Here is a 6,000-nt window from a genome sequence, read left to right as displayed (position 1 = left end):
CATCGTGACAGTGGGAGCACAGGTTGTGTTTCAGTTACAGTTCCAGGTCGACAGTGGATTAAGAAAACCAGTATTCCAGCTGTAAAAGTCTCTCCAATGAATTACTTGCTGAATATGGAGAGTGTTTATTTTCAGGTTATCTCAGGATCCGGTAGTTCGTTATAGTGGGAGCCGGTAGGGACAGAGAACGGGTCAGGGGCAGTTTCAGCCATGACTGACGTGTTGGAGCTCCGGGGAGCTTCAACGGGCCTTCAGGTTAATTGATGAGAAGGCGGTGGCAACTAGAAGAAGTTTAATGTTCAGATTACAGAAGTACAATCAGGAGTGCTGACGAGAGTACTCAAGGCCTCCGAGTGGGAGATTGTTGGGTTCGTAGGCCTTGTTGGCCCGGTTTATTATATGAAGTCAAAAGAGGAGACGGGTGTGGGCGGTCGGGCCCAAGCCTGGCCCGGTTTAGATTTCTTGCATAATAATTTACTAACCCTAGTTCAGTCTCTATATAAACAACATTATGTACTTGTAATATTTGTCACTCAATAAAGATATACCTAGTTGCCACCCGTGGACGTAGGTCAGTTTAGACCGAACCACGTTAAATCCTCGTGTTCGTTTACTGCTTTCGTGTGTGTGTTCAGTTTCGTGTGTGCGTTTAATCCTAACAGAAACGCCCCTAACAAAGGTGTAAATGTTGGTTTTGTGTCTAAATCTAATCATTTTATGGATAACAAAAAAAGGTTTAATAAAGGGCCTAATCAAACCTTAAATGCACTCATTGTCACAAACTGGGCCACGCTGTAGATAGGTGTTTTGAACTGGTCGGGTATCCTCAAGGGAATAAAGCCAAATCTGGGTAGGGAAATAGTCAAGGTAATCGTGTGTATAACTCTATATCAAATAAAACTTGTCCTGATACATCTGCTAGTGTTGCCTCTACGTCTACCCCTACCCTCACCACTGGTCAGATTACTCACCTATTGGAGCTTCTAAAAGATAAGAACAATGATGGATCTCAAAATACAAACTTTGGAGGTAACTCCATTGGGTTTTTTTCTTCAAATGCTTTCACTAAATATATATTTGGATTTTCAAGTTGTTCGTACAAAATGTCCACCAGGTGGGTTGTTGATTCTTGGGCAAACCAGCATATGGTGACATCCAAAAAAGGGCTAATATATCTTGTTGATGTATCAATTTAAATATTTCTGTTAAACATCCAAATGGTACAAATGCTAAAGTTACTAAAATCGGTCATCTAAATTAACTGAAGGAGTCACTTTATCGGATGTCTTTGTTATTCCATAATATTATGTGAATTTGATGTCTGTCTATAGGCTTGCTAGTGAAAATAAGTTGCGTGTCTCATTTGATGAACATACTTGTTATCTTCAGGATTTGCACACAAAGAGAGTCCTAGTGACTGGTAATCAAACTAATGGTTTATACTTTTGTGGTGATGCCTCTAAACCTATTGAGGTGTGCTTTAATAGTCATGATGTTTTTAATCTCTGACATTCTAGGCTAAGACATCCTTCGGATCCATAGTTGTCAATACTAAATAGCGGTAAATAGCGACGGGTCACCTATATGCTACGTAGCGAATAACGGTAAATAGCGACCACTATTTCGTGTTTAGCGATAAAGTAGTAGAATATTTTATAAAAATTTAGAAATACATCATCAAGTCAACTATTTTGGCAACTATAATCAACAAAAAAACATTCAATCCACCAAAATAGCTACAATACCTACTAGTTAGCAATTTAGCATATTATGATCAAGTAATCAACAAAAATCCCTTCAAAGTAAGCACCAAAATAGCTAATAATGCTAATTTGCTATCACTAATCACTTAAAACTTAATATTCCGGATCGTCCTCATCGTCTTCATCATCATCCTCATCGCGATCCACATCATTTTCAAAATCTTTAAAAGCCCCAACATCATTTTCTTCATCATCATCATCAACCACATCAAAATCATAATCGGGTTCATCAACTAAACCTCTTTGTCAAGGCCTTGAGCTCGATGAGGAAGTCTTGGCCCTTTTACTACTTCTTCTTGTCGCGTAAGGTGCCTTATCCGCCCCGATAGCCATTGCAACATGACCAAATGTCAAATCTTCACCCGCGAACACCGGAGCATTTTCTTCATCATCCTCTAACTCCTCTAAAGCTTCCATCAACCACTCATGCGGATCTTCTAAATTTCCATTATCTAAGATAATCGGATCAATCGTATCACGCATATCGTACCTTCTTTTTAGAGCCCGATTATCCTTAATGTACACAAGATCACTAAGTTTTTGTTGATCAAGTCGACTTCTTTTTTTTGGAAGGAAGCTACATAAATGAAAATATAATTAGTTAATAAGTTTATTTATATATATTTAACATCAAATAAAGAGCTTCTTACATGTTCAAATATGCTCCAATTGCGTTCGCACCCTGACGAACTACACTTTAAACTAAGCACCCTGATGGCAAACCTTTTTAGTGTCGGTGCCGATGCTCCGTATTGCATCCACCACTCCGCTAATTTAATAATAAACTACACAAAAAATGAGTTAAACTTGAACTTTTTATATTTAATATATATATATATATATAAAGCATACATGGCGCAAGAGTTGCTCTCATTTTCTTGGCAAATGGAGTTCCAAAAATCCCTTTAGCATGTCGATGTAACGGGATCTGATGTGCTTGAAGTAGTTTAATATTTATTAACTAAATTAACTAAAAATAAACACTAAGTAATACTCTAGACTCTCTAAAACTCGACTAAACTACTAACCGGCAAGTGAACCGATTGACTCTAGTAAAGCTAAGTAAGTCCGGATATCGAACTCACGAGACCCTTTAAATTACGTTTATTAGCTAATTAGACTTGACTACAAGACACGACTTATTATTTATATTTGCTTGGGGGATTTTTATTTAAAATACTAATTTAATACTATAATTAAAAACTAATTAAGAAAACAAGTAATTTAAGCAAAGTTTGTTATTAAAATACGATGATGATGAGAAAACTACCTAGGCTAGAATCCCTTAAATTTCAGTAATGACTTGACTTAGGAAAATGTTTAGTTATGGACTGGAATCGTAAAAGAGACACTTAAAAGAAAACCCGAATAATACCCCTGACCCTTCTCAAGAGAAAACCTATGGATTTCTAACAAGTTTTAACGCACACCAGTATTAAAAATTAAGTTCGCTTACGGTCACCCAATTGTTTATAATTTAGTTCCTTTATACGAAATCCTACCTTACAGCGCGGAAATCAAAGGCAATTTACTATACTTAATTGATTTGATAAACAATAATAAATAATCAACCCTAGACGGACTCCTTACAAAGAACTAAATCTAGCAAGATTAAATTGTAAAGACTTATCAATAATCCAGCACTTTACAGGTTTTAGATTAGCAGCACACTTAGGTTTATTTAGCAATATTATTCCTATGATCTTATCGCGAAATCAAATCATAAAATAATCAAGAACACAAAGTAATTGACCTAATAGCAATCCTATCATATGACAAACAATAATCAAGGAAAACTATGGAACAAAACTCATCAAACAATCCTAAGCATCCATACGCATCAATTAATTATAAGCAAATCTTTTACTAAATCATAAAAACCATAACGTAAATAATCTCAAATCAAATCAAAACATCAAGATAAGTTCATCATAAGTCTAGGCAGTCTATAACGTTTAGCCTAGCATCTTAAAATTAAACGAAACAAACAAGTAAGAATTCATGGCGATAAAATAATGAAAACGAAAGAAATAACAGATAGAACCCGTATTCTTTGCCTTCAACCAATATGCGCAACACCAGCTGATTCTTCGACTCCAAAGCTATCGGAAACTCGTCTCGGTCGCCTCGGAACTCACCAAATTCGGATGTGGGGTTAAGGTATGATTAATGGTGAGTTTAGGGGTATTTTTATAGGCAACAGGGGTCCAAAAATAGGTTAAGTCGGTTAACAAACGGAACATTCTGGAGATGGGCTGACCAGGAGGCCGCCGCACCGCGCGGCGCTCTAGCAGGTGGGGGGGCCTAGCCGGTCCAATTCTCTCCTGGTTTGGTCCGATTCGTTTCTTGATGTGTCGGTTCTCCGGTTCGGCTTGTTTTTGCTCGTTTTTCGCCCTCTTTTCACCGAAATTAAAACCTGAAACCTACATTATTCAAATAAGTTAGTAGTGTACAAATCCTAATAAAAACCGAACGTAAACAATTAAAATATTAATTAAAATATACAAGGGATTAATATATATTTAGCCTTATATCAGGATCTCAAGGTGAATCTTTGACTTTACTTCTTCAGTCAATGCCAACTTATCAATGAATGAATGTAACCAGCTTAGAATCTCACTATCATCTTCCACATCTGGATTTTTGTAGTATAAACTTGGATTCAAGTAATAGCCTGCTGAATGCAATGGTCGATGTAACTGACAATTCCACCTTTTATCAATTATTTTGAAAATTTCTTTATACTTTTCTTGTTTGTTCTTAAAAGAGGCGGCGATAATCTCCTTTGCCCTATCCATGGCCTCATAAATATAACCCATAGGAGGCTTTCTCTCTCCATCAACTAAACGAAGCACTCCAACAATGAATACCCAATTTTCACAGCAAGATTTACATTGTTCCAAAAGCTAGGCAATAAAAAAGTATTGGCGGTTTGCCTACCTCCCGCCTCCTTTGCAAACTTGATTTTGGTCCACGCCGAAGAAGTGGGTGATAAAAGCGGTGGCAAAGCGAGTCTTTGCGGGCCTAACCATGCCTTTTTGCCCCGTGAACTCTCCCATCATGTTTAGTAGCAATGTGCGGTTGTATATATATGTGTTCACCGTAATTGCCCTTTCAAGAGTTCTTTTTAAATGGGGCAATTTAAAGATGTCTTCAAACATCAAGTCAATGCAATGGGCCGCGCAAGGAGTCCAATAGATGTGCTTATATTTCTCTTCCACAAGTTTGCCTAAAAATGAGAAAAAAGTGTTAGGACTTAGGACTTTGGGTGACAAAAGAATTTAAAATAAAAAGTATTTTGTTATAAACTTACCGACACTAACCTTATTACTTGCGCTATCCGTCACAATTTGAATAATGTTTTCTGGCCCAATCTTCTTGATAAATCCGTCAAACAATTTGAACATGTTCTCACCCGTGTGAGAACCGACTCAATAAACATACTACCTCAAGGAGTGTTAACTAAAAAGTTGATTAACGCCTTCCTCTTCGGTCCCTCCATCCATCAGCCATCAACGAACACCCATAAGTTGATTTCTCGGCCTCATTTTCTCGCATAAGTTTTTTCGTATGCTCCAACTCTAGCTTCAACATTGTAACACGTGCCTCATGATAGCTAGGGGGTTTCATACCACCACCGTATTGACCAATCGCATCAATTGCGGGCCCTAGACTATCAAACTTCAAGGCATTGAAAGGACTAGACGCATCATTCATCCAACGACAAAACCTTTGCACCGCATCAAGCCTAAGCTTCTTTTGGGTATTGTTATATTCTACACTTCCAACTAAGTTCCCCACCTTTCTTCCCGGTTGTGGTAGATGGCTTGAATACCGAATATAACGGGCCTTTTGCTTTTTTATTAGAAGCATTAGTCGCATCGGTTGATGAAGCGGGCCTCTTTCCCTTTGATTTACTAGGGAGGTCAATTTCATCTTCATCTTCTTCTATATCAACCACCTCATCAAAATGTGGTATTTTACTCATTGCTTCTTTTGCTTGTTTCTTCTTCTCAAACATCTCTTTGAATAAAGTTTTCACTTCGGCGGGAACTTTGGTACATCTTGCCACATCCGAGGAATCCCATGCAAGGTGATGTTTGTGCCTTGTAATCCCACCATTTGAAACAGTATGACAAAAATTGCATCTTACTGAATTTTTTGTTCCATCTACCTTAGTCCCGTAATTCCACCAAGGATCGGTATCTCTCATTCTCTTAAACAATCAGCAGCTGGT

This window comes from Bidens hawaiensis, unplaced genomic scaffold (genome assembly GCF_021521415.1).
Source record: "Bidens hawaiensis isolate Kalapana, Puna unplaced genomic scaffold, B.hawaiensis_p1.1 tig00020416_1, whole genome shotgun sequence".
Taxonomy (NCBI): Eukaryota; Viridiplantae; Streptophyta; class Magnoliopsida; order Asterales; family Asteraceae; genus Bidens; species Bidens hawaiensis.
This window is presented reverse-complemented; position numbering follows the sequence as displayed.